The 14,311-nt window shown below is 39.4% G+C and overlaps 1 protein-coding gene across 4 annotated transcripts in view; it reads left to right on the top strand.

The window, feature by feature from the left end:
- Positions 1-14,311, top strand: part of THSD7B (thrombospondin type 1 domain containing 7B) — a 340,543-nt gene that overhangs the window by 19,264 nt on the left and 306,968 nt on the right. The window contains exon 1 of one of the 4 annotated variants that reach the window (XM_065671291.1): positions 14,261-14,276. The exons of the other annotated variants lie outside the window; for them this stretch is intronic. The gene's annotated coding sequence lies outside the window, so the exon portion shown is untranslated. Of the gene's footprint in view, positions 1-14,260; positions 14,277-14,311 lie in introns of those variants that run through there. 4 annotated transcript variants of the gene reach the window in all.

Below are 14,311 nucleotides of genomic sequence, written 5' to 3'. Positions count from 1 at the left end.
GCACTGTTTAGCTCCCTTAGTACTGGAGATACTTGGAGATGGGAAGTCATGCACCCTGTGTGTGTCCCAGATGGAGATATATGTGCTGATGGAGGTTAAAAAAACAAACAAAAAATGTTTGCAAAGGCCTTTGACAGCTCTGCAGAATAATTGAAAATAAGACCAAATGTGCCTTTAAGATGTCTTCAAAAGTTTAATAGACTATTGATTTTCTTTTGAAGGTATGGAAAGCCTTCATCCCATGCCATATCCTCTCTACACCAAAGCCCATAGATTGTAGATTGGAAACACTCAAATCCTTTGTGGTGCTGAATAGTATGTAAGAAGTGCATGGACTGAGCTCTGTGTGTTAGTATTGAAAAACACTCAGGAGCGACTGAGTCCTCTGACATGCAGTTTTGATTTTTATGCCTTGTATTCTAGAACAGTTGCACTCTTACATGTTGGCATTCCTGTGAAGAGATGACCTGTATGTATACACTTTTGCCTCTCTGGGTTTCAGTGTTAGGTCATGTATATGTTGTGACCTTTCAATAATCCTGGTGAATGAGAAAGAGCTGCTAGTGTGAAGATGCAAAACATTTCAGCTTATTATTATTATTAGAAAAAAAGGAAAATCCCTTAAAACCACCCACTTTTTAAAATGGAACAGTTTGGACTTTTATAATTGTTTTAAAATTAAGAATGCTTTAAAAGTAATAACAAATCCGTGTTCTTGAGGCAGATGAAACTACAAGAATAACTGATAGCAAATCAAAGGAAAGTAGGAGTAGACTTCTGTCCTCTTTTTTCCTCTTTTGCTGTCTGTGGGTCTAGCTGTGGTATTCTTCTGCTTACTTTGAAATTGCCCCAGTTAGGTTGGTCTGAAGTTACTGTTGCTATAAGGGAAATGAGGGAAATGTTTTTACATTAGAGAGGTGTTTCATTTTACTAGCCTTGAAAGGTTGGTTTTTTTCATTAGTAGTTTCATTTTCAAAAATACAGCCAGCATCATAGTGTGGGCAAGTAAGGAAATCAGAGAAGCACATTTTATATCAGTATGTTGTATTTTTTTTTTGTTCATCAGAATGACTGTAATTCTGTTTTCTTGAAACAACAACGGGGAAATATGTCTGTTTTTCTGATTAGAAAAAAGTGAAATATTCTGTCTGAACTGCAGAATATACTTGGAGCAATTCCAGCATGGTGAGAGACACTCTGGGTAGTGCACAGATCAGGATCCTGCAAGGAAGAATGCCCTTTGGTGTGTAGTGTTCAGCAGAGTGTCTCTAAGTTACTTAGCTCTTTCATGTCTCAATGTTCTGTATTTGTTGAATAGTAGTTAGTGTTCTGTGTTGGGTTTGCTGCCAGTGTCACGAGTAACTGACTTGATGAGTCAGTGCTCCCTGGAGGAGCTTTGCTCTTTGAAATTAACTGACATGGCACGTGCAGCCGCATCCTCACCTCTTTTAGATGGGCATAAGTGGCAACTGTGGCAAGCTGAAAATTAGTCCAGAAAGGTTGTATGCATCTTTAGCTTCTCCAAATATATGCTTAAATATATGCCAAGGTTTGTAAGTAATTATTCCATTAAAACTTGAATATTTGAAAAAAATAAAACAAATGTGTTGTGATAACATTATATATGACTGAATTTGCATATTCTGTTTAATAGATACAAATAGTTACTGTGTTTAGTTTAATTTGTCATCATTTGCCTTGCTTTGCTGTTGTCTTTGGTGCATAAAATTAAGGTCTGATCTTGTAAATTCTTACTCTTCTACAGAGACTTACTGACATCTATATAGGAATCGGTTGACCAACTCAAGCATGTGTGCGCTGGTGTTTCCACTCTACCTTCTCCTTTCTGGTTGCTTCAATTTAGAGTGTGACTACTGCAGTGGTGGAATGGCAGCAGCTGTAGAGATGAGAATGAAGTGAAGCCAGCACTGATAAAGCAGCAAGTTAATATATTTATAAGGATACTATATATAGGTACTTTGATATCAATATATACTATTAAATAATGCATAATATATGCAGGAAGGATATTTCAGCTCTGCAGAAGTAATTGCATGTGCAATTACTTGGCAACAAGAATCACAGGTTATGTTATAGGTATAGATAATGTTAGTCTGTTTAAAACCAAGTGGAAAATTGCTATAAATGTCCTGAAAGGACAGGTTATAAAATTGTTTAAAGGAACCTTTTGAGGTAGTAAACAGGATTTAAAAGCCCACGTGACTTTTAACTTGAGATTTGGAGCATCTTCTGTGAGAGAGTTGTTGGTGTGGGAGACACTATATTTTAGCGAGCTACCCCTGGAATAGTTCACTTGAGGAGCTCAGGATTATTGAAAACCTCTCCACCAAGTGTTGGGAATATTTGTTCAGCTTTGCCTTCTTTAATAGAAGAAGCAATGGTTGTATGATAGGACTTTAGAGATTAAATAATGTTCTTTGATTATATTGAAAAAAAATAAGAGCTACTCTGCAGTGTAGAAGATTGGTCTTCAAATCCAGTAAGACAGGTGGTCATAGGCAGAAGCCAGAAATCCCTGTGTAAATGTTAGCACTTATTAAAATCAATGTTTTACTTTCTGTAGTTTCAGCATGTTAAGGGGAGAAAGGGGGAGAAAAGGTTAATCAAATACCAGTATAAACAATATGTTGGCTTATAAGGCAATAATTTCTTCTTTGTATTCAAAGCTATTAAGCTATAATTAGAAGTAAGTTTTCTAGTTCATATGTGTAAACAAAACCAAGCCAAAGCAAACCCCCCAACCAAATAAATAAATAAATAAATATATCCCCCCCCTCCCCCCAAACCCAAACCTCTAAATAAAAAAGAAAAAACAACCTGAAAGCAAACAGACCAAATATTGTTTTGTTCACGAGACAGTAACAGGGATCAGATGAACTGACTGTTTTGACTCAGGAAGACTTGTCCCATGTTCCATTACCTCATGCCTGCTGAGGGCAATACTGCTGGTGCATTTGCGACTCTAGCATGCATTGTGTCACTTGATCAGACTTAAGCAGTTTGGTTTTACAGACAATTATTTCAAGATAGTTCTTGTTTGGAATAATGTAAGTAGTAGGAAAAAAAACCCCTCACCAAACCACTGATAACATAGCCAAGAAGAGCAGCTGAGCATAAGAGAGTTGGGGCCCAGTACTGGTGGTGGTGTCTTTGGTGACCGCCATGCTGGAGGCGTGGCATATGGGGGCACATCCCTCTTGCAGGGCTTTGGAGGTAATCAGCTACTGCCAAAGGTTCTTCTGTCCACAAGCTGCTGCCGATACCTGCTCTTTCTTGGCTCCCCAAGGGGTTCTTGCTGAGGAGAAGTAACCACAAGAGCTGCTGGTGAGGACCTAGGGCTGCCTTCAAGTGTTTCTTAATCAAATCCCTTATTACTCTGTCAGACATCCATCCCAGTAACCTCCAGCTGGGATCCTTGCCTCAAAACAACTTGACATTGAATGAGTGTAATACATTGCTTGATGATGATGATGGATTCACTAACATTATTTGACATATCTTTCATGTTAAAATTAATGTCTTCTTTGATCTTGTGAAGGTTGAATTCAGAGAAGATAATTGATCCTTGGACTGAAAAGTTGTCTTCAGAGTTCTTGGCAGTTACTGGTAGTTCAGGTTGCAGTTATGTCCTGGTTGTCATTATAGTTGCAGAGCAGCCAGCCTATGAGCATTGTGGGTAAATTATTAAAACTGGAAATGTCACATGAGAAAGTAGAAACAGCAAAAACTGAGTGATTTGGGAGTTTTTGCCCTTAAATAAAAGGAAGCCAGATTTCTTAAAGTTACAAGCATGTCTATATCATCTGTTTTCATTTAGGCCTATGTAAATTACTAAAATACATGTAGGAAAAATAGATAACTTGTTTGCAGTTAGTACTAGATAATGTTATTTGGTTTTTTCCAATATGTAGGATTATTCTTTTAGAATTAAAAAATGTTGCCTCTGGAAACTTCTTAGAATTTTAATTGATGGAAGATAGTGAAGGTTCAGGTACTTTTGGAAATACGTTTCAGGGTGGTGGAGCAGGCCTGAAATGGGTCCTGCATCTTATAATGCTGGGTGAGAATATCATGGATTCCTTGCTTGTGTTAGTCACGTAATCGAAATTTTTGGAAGTCGTTTGCCCAATAGCAAAGAATTGTGACGCTAGCAGCTTCAATCTGTGATGTGAAAGCATTGTATGGTGCAGACTACCATCATCATGGTGGAATTCGTCACCTGTTATGGTACTGGGCACGTAGGAATGCAGGTAGAAAGTGACTGTGATGAAATTCAATGATACTTACAACCAATTGTAAATTCAGTAGAAAGGCACTCTTGGAACTGTAGCTGAGTAACTCCTGAGAGTCCAGATGCAATGGAGAACTTTGATCCAGGGTCTCAGGCCCTGGACATTGCTTTTATTTTTCTGCATCTGAGAGGGTGGTGGAACTTGGTTAGAAATCGCTTGGTCTGTGTAGGGGCAGTGATAGATTAGGGGCATGATGAAAAAATTGTACTTCTGTGTTTCTACAGTGATTTTTTTTTTTTTTCTTCTTTTTCCCCTTTGGGGGGGAATGTATTTAATCTGAAAATTTGACTGTTCTCACCTTAGCTTATAGAATGGTAGAGTCCGATTTTATATAATACTGTCATTGGTGGACACCGTAATCAAAATCAGTAGGAATCTCAAAGTAGTTATTGCTAGCCATGACACGACCAACTTTATATGAAGTTTTGATTATTAAATATGTACTTGAAATTATACCTTTCACTATAAATGTACTATGATAGATGAAGTTACATCTTTAACTTTGTTTCAAAATTTTTCCGTATTTTCTGAATAGTCAAGTGTATTTTCTGTGTTACTCTATTAAGACCAGCAACATTATTATGTTAATCCATTTTTTGATATAGAAGTAAGATTGTAATGTGCAACAGTCGTTGACACAATATTAATTCACTGTAATATTGTTATAAATGAAGTTCTAATAATTAAATACATCTTTGTTATATTAAATGTTCAGGTATAGGTACAATGGGAAAGGTTGTTCTCAAATTCATACAAAGTGCCAAATAATACTGTTTTTCCCTAATTAAATATTGAGGACTTTTGCATTAAATATTTAATTGGCCGGCTGTCCTGCTGTCGAGTAGTGGAGAAATGATAAAACTCTGCATTTGCATTTAAAGACCATTTTTGGGGCAGTTAAATGACCTGTTGCTAAATGAATTGGAGAAAGGAAGTGGTTTAAATAACGAAGCCTTTGGTATGTTCCAATCACTGCTGGTCCTGACATGTAACTATACCAGGGCTCTTCTGAGCCATTTTATATATAATTGTGCTACGAACCTATTTTGGACTTTCAGCTTTCTGAGGGAGTCCAGAGGGTTTGGAAAGGCTGTAAAGCACATGGGAGGAAAGTAGGAAATGCTCTTTCCATTGCAAAGGAAGTCTATATCAGAATTGGCATTAAACCAATTCAAATTAAACAGTTCAGGTTGATACAGTTTTTGTCAACTTTACAGACTACTTTGAAGCAGATAGTTATGAAGAAAAAGCAAAGATGCTCTTTCACTATGTGTGAAATAGTGCTTGAACATTGAGGATAGAATGTAACGACAAAAGAGAATAGACAACACTTACGCTCATGTTCAGAGGATGGTTGATTTGGAAAAAGCTTAGATCTGGCCTTTTTAGTTGTCCATTTTGTACACTACATTTATTTATTTTAGAAACAGGTAACTGCAGTATAAAGGATGTGAAGGCAGTTTTAGAGATGGAAATACTGGAGTACCCTGTGGAATTTTCATGGGTCCATAAGGCTCCAAAAAAGAAAAATATATGTACAGTATGGGGCAGTGTTGCATTATTAGCTGGACAACAACCCAGGGCTCAGGGTTGTATTCTCAAGAACAGCATCTCAGACTGAGGGATTGTGTATCTGGAGTTTGTCTCTGCTTTTACATCCAACAGAGTTTCACTTTCTGTTATGCAACTTGAGTCTATGGATTTTCATGGGTCTTTGTATTATTATCAGCATTGTATTAAAGCTAGGTCACACTAGGCATGTATTTGTGTCTATGTGCTTGGGTTGATTGGTTTATGAGGTTTAAGGAGTGGAAAGCATGTTCATCCTGATCAAAGAAAGTTGAAATTTTTGGCTTCGTGCTGTAGCACATGGGATCATGCATGTTCCCAGATCATCTGGTGTTTAACCCAACAGATGGTGATGCCCATGATCTGTTGTTTTGTATTTCTATTCCACCCTACAGTCCTGACTACATTTTTTTACTCTAGACTTGTTTTTTTACTGGATGTTTGGATTTGATGGTAGTGTATGAGGAGACATCCAGAGTAGGTGTTTTATGGCCTTCTAGATTGAACTTCTGCCACATCTTTATGTGGATGTGTGGGGCTGAGCTCAGGTGGTTCGTTCTTTTTCATGTTCCTCAAATACATTAGTTATGTGTTTTTTTTTTCCAAGTGGAGCATGTTGTTTATTACTGCTGCAATAAATTTTGTGATTGAATTAATGAAATATAAAAAGAATTCTTGATTTCATTGGGATGTCGTAAAGCTTCACCTTTTAATAGGTGTGAATTAGTGCAAAAGGTAGCAGGACTTATTAACAATGTACATTATGCTGTGCAAGTGTGCTAGCATACAAATTCAGCCAGTACACCCTGACATTTAATGGTTTTATTATTCTCTTTTTTTAATTTTCTTTTTTTTTTCCTGTGCTTTTTTTCCACCAGGCATCAGGTATTTCCTTTCTCAGAATATTATCAGTGTGTATATGTCATAATTGTTCTTATATTTGAAAGTATCTAAGTTATGGCACTTATAATGAGCAAGGCTGCTTGAGGCGCATAGCACAGACCCAGGAGCAGTCAGTGAAGGCTGTCAAATGCAGGACAGAAGCGGAAATGCTTCAGTTAAGACACCGAATGAAACTTGTTATGCTCAGTCCTCATATGGGACTAAGTGGGAAAGGTTACTCAAGATTCATATTTATTTTCATAATACTGTGTTGACAGATCTGTCGCTTAGTGAAGATCATTTGTATTGCAGAGTGAAATATAGCTCTTTGTCTGACTTCACAACAGATGGCCTGTGTGTGTATCCTTCCTACAGTTTTCTGAATTGCATATATACATCCTTAGGGACAGGTTTGATCATTTGAAGGTCTAAAGTTTTTTCCAACATCCTTATGCGAAAGTTTTTTTTATCGTGAAACTCCCATTGCAGCTGAGACAGTTTAAGGAACTATTCTGGGCTTGACTGAAGTTCTTCGGTCATTTTTTCTTGTTCACAGTGGAATTTCTGTAAATGCACCAGAGAGTCTGTAGCTGGTAGGATGCCGGGTGGAGATTTTGTTAGGGTGAGGGATGCCTCTGTTCAGATCAACATTTCTTGGCTTCATTCACATCTGGGACTTGGAGTGATATTCTGGCATTCGGTTGAGTATTTTGAATATTGAACTATGCTGAGGTGTATCTCTCTCATGTTTTGATATAAAATGTATGTGAGAAAGACACTCTTCATAATCCAGCAGCACACTAAAAGGCTGTAGGATGAAATAAACCACTCCAGTTAAGTTTTAGTGGCAGTTATGGATGAACCCCACAACTCCCAAGTGTATAAGACAGCACATAACTGGGAAAGCTGCTTTAACTTGGCTTGAAATATGGTCTATCAGGAAGCCTTATAAGCAACTTTAACCATATTATGCAATGGAAGGAGACTATTACTTACCTAATTGGTGAGTTTTTCATTAATAATGCAAAATTCCCTGCATGTTCATCCCTCCAGGTGATTAACTGAAGATTTTTTCTCAGCAATCTTGCCTCTGTTTTGAAAGAGGTACAATGAACAGTCCAATAGATCTTTATTTCTCCTTTAAAAAAACAGAATTGATGTGATTAACCTTTATCGCAAAGCTACCATGACTGTTAACATCTTGTATGGTAGCCATGCTGAGCGAATGCTCAGCTGTAGGGAAGAAGGTTAATGACCGATCCTCAGGCTCTCGGAGACCTAATAGCAGCTTTCCAGTACCTAAAGTGGCTGACAAGAAAGCTGCAGAGGGGCTTTTTACAAGGGCAGGCAGTGACAGGACAGTGGGGAATGGCTTTAAACTGAAGGGACAGGTTTAGATTAGCTGTCAGAAAGAAGCTCTTTATTGTGGGGGTGGTGAGGCACTGAAGGAGGTTGCCCAGAGAAGTTGTGGCTGCCTTATCCCTGGAAGTGTTCGAGGCCAGGTTGCATGGGGCTTTGAACAACCTGGTCTAGTGGAAGGTGTTAGAACCTGCACTGAAATTACTAGACTTGGAAAATAGGCAACTGGGAGTCACAGAGGTATAATTTTAGCAAGATACTGGGGTAATACCATAAACTGTAACAGCAAAGCTTGAGTAGCTGATGTAGTTTCCAGAAGTTGGAGATGGCCTCATTGTTTCAAATATGCTGTCTGATATTAAATTTTACATAAAACAGTGTTCCTTGATTATGCACTGCTCTATGATGTACTGTATGATGGGTTTTGTAGGAGAGCCACACTTTGTTAGCTGGGTTGCTAATGGCCATGATGAGATCTTTCTCTGTGAATTACCTTTCTCTCTCTGGATTAGTGCCATTATCTTAACAAAGCATGAAAACTGCTAATTACTAAAACTAACAGCTTACATTTGTGTGTAGCTGTCAAATAAGTGTTGTATATAAAACCATGTGTGATATGTTGTGGCCTTAATTGGCTTTTATTGGTTTATCTTAAATGATGATCTATGCTTAACTTAATCACAAGGAATGCTTTTATCTGAGTAGTCACGAGGCCGGGATGCATGAGCAGAATATCTAGGTAAAGGCACTGACTGTGGCTTCCATTCAAAACATTGCTGTGCTCTGGCTGTTGTGTAAAATATAAAATTCTCCAATGTAGTATTTTTTACAATATATTTTTGTAGAGTTATTTCTATGCCAGTTTTTGCTTTCTGTGCAAATGGCATAGTAAAAGTCTAATGGGTGAAAATTTCCTTAGGCTGAAGATGCTTAACAGGACAATTGTTGCTGACAAGAACAGAACAATTAGAACAAAGCAAACAAGATCCATAGCTAATGCTTTAACTTTTAAATGCAATTCATAATGTTTAAGTAGAAAAAATTCTGTATGATTGTATAATCAATGCAACTGATAGAAAGCTTTTGAGAAATGTTATTGAAAGTAGTACTTTTTTCAGGTTTCAGTGCCTAATCATTCAGTGCATTTCCATAACCATGTTTTCATTACTTTGTGCGCCAAGCCTTGAATTAAAGAGTGAATGGATTAGATCTAATGCTAAGCTATTATTACAATTTTCTAAATATCATGTTAAATCCAGGGGTGCATCTTAAGTACAGAAAGTTGCACTTACCATGGTAGTCAGAATTGAAATAGCATGTGGGTTCCAAAATGAGCTACAACTTCAAAACAACAGTTGCAACTTCTGTGATCATAGAACCATAGAATAGTTAGGGTTAGAAAAGACCTTAAGATCATCAAGTTCCAACCACCCCTGCCATGGGCAGGGACACCTCACACTGCACCATGTTGTCCAAGTCTCTGTCCAACCTGGCCTTGAATGTTGCCAGGGATGGGGCACCTACAACTTCCTTGTGCAAACTGTTCCAGTGCCTCACCACCCTCACAGTAAAGAACTTCTTCCTTAGATCTAACCTAAACTTTCCCTGTTTAAGTTTGAACCCATTACCCCCTTGTCCTATCGCTACAGTCCCTAATGAAGAGTCCCTCCCCAGCATCCTTGGAGGCCGCCCTTCAGATACTGGAAGGCTGCTATGTGTTCTTCACTCAGCCTTCTCCAGGCTGAACAGCTTCAACTTTCTCAGCCTGTCTTTGTATGGGAGGTGCTCCAGCCCCCTTATCACCCTTGTGGCCCTCCTCTGGGCTTGTTCCAATAGTTCCATGTCTGTCTTATGTTGAGGACACCAGAACTGTATGATGTACTCCGTATGGTGTCTCACAAGAGCAGAATAAAGGGGTAGAATCACCTCCTTTGACCTGAAGTCACACTTCATCTGTAAAAGAGAGGAAAATTTGATAGCAGGTCTCTGGGGATCAAAATTCCCAATTCAGAAGTAAAAACAAAACAAAAAAAAAAATTAAAAAAGAAATATTGAAGCTAACACTTAAGTACTGGCGTTCATAAAACATTTCTCTTAAGCTTGGAGCCAGCCCCTCCTGCAGGAGAATGCTGTATAGGATGGGTTGATGAATTAAATCTGGAGAGCCTCAGTGCTGTGCACTTTTCTACCCCAGTGCTTGGTGGCGTGGCCTTGTGCTCTTGGGAGTTTTTGTGCCTCCTCCAACTTCTGTGGCAGCAGCGTTCAGAAGCTGCCCTACAAAACGGTTGTGTGGGCCGTCCTACTGAGAGTTCATTAGCTTAATTCCTTGCTGTGCTGTTTTTCCTGGTGTGGGTTCAAGGCTGATGGTTAGATTGCTTGGGAGAAGGTTGGCTGTCGTCTTGTTTCTCTGCTGTAGCACCTCCAGGCTAGTTTGCAGCTTCCTTTCCAAGCAGGGTGACAGCTGCCCCTGTTGCTGCTGCTGTCCTGCTGCAGAAATATAACTGTGTTTTTATAAAACAAAATGTAAGTAAGATGCTGTCTGAGTTTCTTTCTCAAGTGACTTTAATACTGTGGGAAGCTCAGTGGAGAATTAGGTGTTCATGCATGGATGAAGAGTAGCTTAATGAAGAGGAAAACTACAGTCTTTATTCATTTTAGCCTTTCTTCTGTTCTTCAAATAAATCCACAGAGAAGTCACAATATTAACAGTGTGCACCTATTCTTATTGTACCTCTCGGCACTTTAGCATAGAAAGTAGAGACAAATAAACCCCCACAAACGAAATCCAGAAGCAAGCTTTGAAAAATGATAATGGGAAAAAACCTCAGAGAGCTGTGTATTTCGGTCTTACAGAGCAAGCCTTTTGAAAAATGGGTGACTCCAGGGCTACAGGGCTGTAAAGTGAACCCCTGCTTTAATTTTAATTGTCCAGGTGTTGAGAAATGATGACAAATTTGGCCAGAAAGCAGGGATTTTGCTGGGCAAAATCTTAAACAAACCCTCCCCAAAATAAAGAAAAAATAAATATGTATGCCAAGTGTTAGTGTTGGGGTCAAGACAAACTTCTGTTTAGCTTTATCCTGTTCATCTCCCTGTACGCACATACTGTGGTTCTCTGACCATGTGTGAGAAAGGGGCAGTGTGAAGTAACGTATTCTGTTGCATTTATGTTCATAATTTATGCCAGCAGTCTTGAAATAATCTCATTTGTCTTCCACTGTTGCTGGAACAAGTTTTGCTAGCAATGAAGAATGCTGGAAGCAATGAGGGATTCTGCTGTTTCAGCTTTTCATTTGTCTCTGTAAAGAGTGCTTTTGAATAAAAAGATAAATGGGGGAGTGTTGCGTAATATGATTGCTGGTACGTAACCAACCCGATTTTGAGGAGGCTCTCAGGACTCCAGCTTGTCTGTTCAATAGATAACCAGCTTTATTGGGCAGATAATACATTTCTCTCGGGCGCAGGAAAAGAACATGTCAAACACCTTCTCTTGTCTTTCCAGGCTGTAGATAGTGTCGCTGGCAGCAGGACCGAAGAAGAGCTGTAGCTGTGCTAGCATGTTATGGGGAAGTGCATCAAGGATGAAGGGAGGTGGGAGATCCCTGTGTATCATTCCCTGTGGCGGCGTTTATCTGCCTCGAGCAAAATGCAAATAGAGAGAAGCCAGGGCTCTGATCTCTCTTGCAGCTGGCAGTCATTCCTAAAGTGAGCTCAGATCAGGCAAGAACTGATTTCTTGAATGAACTTTAAGCAGGAGGAAGCTTCTGCCCTGCACACCAAGAGTGGTGGCTATGTCAGAGGCGTCCTGGGGGTCAGTGGTGGTTTACCTACATTTGGTCACTGAAACAACTACACAAACTTTAAACTGAGCCAAATTTAAACCATTAGCACTCTGGTGGCAGCAGCATGGTGCTCAGCATGGATTATTTTTTCCCCTCTTTTCAGTAGTTCTGTGATTGTAGAGAAGCAGTGCCCTGTACCGGCAGTTTTTCTAGGTTAAACCAGCTGGTTATAGGCTGCACTGCAAAGTGGTTAATCAAAAGTCTGTAGAGAAAAAATGATGTAAAACTTTTTTTGAAAGGAATTTTTGGGAGATTTTGGCAACTAGAAACACGAGAAATAAAAATATTTGTGTTGGGCATTTTGTGCAGTTTCTCACCTTGTTTACACTGGAGTAAATCTGATTTAGGATTTATTTGGTGTGAATTAGATTAAAAATCACCCTTGGGACCTAATTAAGCAGTGATATAAACAGTGCAGTAAGTTAAACACTAGCAAGAGGTTTTGCAGATAACAGGTATGAATGGATGCAAATGTGTTTTAGTTTTCATTGATGTGCAAGTTTTAATTGCAATTGTTGCTTGCTATCTGGGTGACTGCTGACAGCCCAAGGACTACAAGCCTGCTTGGTGCATGGTATCTGTATTCACTTCAGTGTTGTGCAGTGTGTCCTGAAGCTGTGCTGCTGCCCCTGCATGCTGGGTGCCATCCTGCCTTTGCTGGCTGTGTTTTGTGATTTTCTGGTTGCTTCCACTTACACCTCTGCCTTCAATCCAAAAGTACATATAAAGGCACATTTTTGGTTACTCTAAGAAAGGGGGTAGGATTTAAGGAAGTTTTCCAAAAGACTCTTCTTTGTTGTTGTCAAAACATTGTACAGACAGGCTTCAGTTTCCCAGTTGCACCAAATGCAGTCACTTTTTGCATGATCAAATATCTTACCTCCAAAATAGGTTATTAAATTTGCAAGCACTAATGTACTGTCTCTTGTCCTGTTCCTGATACCTGAAGGTATCTGTGGACAGTTTTAATACATTGTCTCTTCTTTTTCCCTGATAGATGTTTCTGCAAATATGGATAAGGTGCCGAGATCAGCATCAGCCTTGTTTTGTATGCAGAGGTGGTGCTACAGGTGCAGGCTGAGCCCTTGGCAAAGCATCTCATTAACGTGCCGCATACTTAGTGGTGGGCATATAGACTGGGCAAATATGTCATTGCTGTGCTTAATGATGGGAACTGCCACTTGCTGAAGCACTGGCAAGATGTGTGTGAATCGGGGTGGACTAGTTTTATATTCTGTTAAATACTAAGGACTGTTTCTTTTAACTAAAGTTTCTTTTAACTAAACTCCATGCGAGTAATCGGAAACGTGCATTTTACTTTCTGCTTGACTGAATCCTGAATTCAGTGCTTAAAGCAAGAGATAAATTTATATTAAAAGCTCCGGCTCTTTCCATCAAGGAAATTCCATAACTAAACCCCAAATATTTTCTTCTTGTAATATCTAACTGGTTGGCTTTTAATGTTAAAAAGGGTAAAAATCAAAATGTTTTTGAACACTGCTGATATAAAAAGTCACAAACTTTTGAAAGTATTTTTATTCACTTTCACAATTTCGTTACTGGAAAGTCCTTTGTGCAGCTTCAATTAGGGGATGTAATCTTGTTGTTACCAGTATACTGGGGAGTTAACACCTGATGGGATTGATCCTACTATTGTTGGAGACAGCAGCAAAAGCTTGCTGGAATGCAGCAGATTTTGTAGTTGGGGCAGGTGACAATTGTTTTGATAGCTGGTTTATTGGGAACTGAGACTTCCCCTTCCAAAAGCAGGGGAGATGACTGTGAGAGGTGGTTTGCTCTATTGAATTTGAGTTTTATTCCCTCTCCTGCACAGTAATGCCCAAAAGCCCATAGCAGTGTCTAGCTTCTCTGGATCCTGTTCTCCAGTAGGGGCTTTGTCATTTTTATTACTCTTCTGCTCCGGCAAAAGTGGTGGAGGTTTGTAAGGCACTGAGCTGCTACTTACTTTGCCATAAAAATAAAAGTGCACTGGGGGAGTCCCTGAGCAGCAGCTGGCGATGCCGTACATTTGTTGCCTGGCTCAGCCTGGGGGAGTTAATCGCACGCCTCTGCCATGAGTCTCATGATACACATGTAGCATGAGACTCGTAGCACTCCCACCAGTACTTTTATTAGTGAGCTCAGCAGAAAGTGAGAGCAGGTGTTGCTGGGAAGGTTGAATGACCCATTTCTCTGGAGGTGTGTTGCTCCCATGATGGGGGAGTCCTGTTCTCAGGTCATGATGTCCCTCAGTGGTGATGGTCTGGTGAAGCTAGGACATCCAGCTCCAGTGCTGGGGACCAGAAACAGAGTACGCCATGCTTCTGCTTTTTATGTTTTCAGTTA

This window comes from Lathamus discolor, chromosome 3 (assembly GCF_037157495.1).
Source record: "Lathamus discolor isolate bLatDis1 chromosome 3, bLatDis1.hap1, whole genome shotgun sequence".
Lineage (NCBI taxonomy): Eukaryota > Metazoa > Chordata > Aves > Psittaciformes > Psittacidae > Lathamus > Lathamus discolor.
Note: the sequence above shows the minus strand (reverse complement) of the source record. Positions and strands in the feature narration are given on the sequence as shown.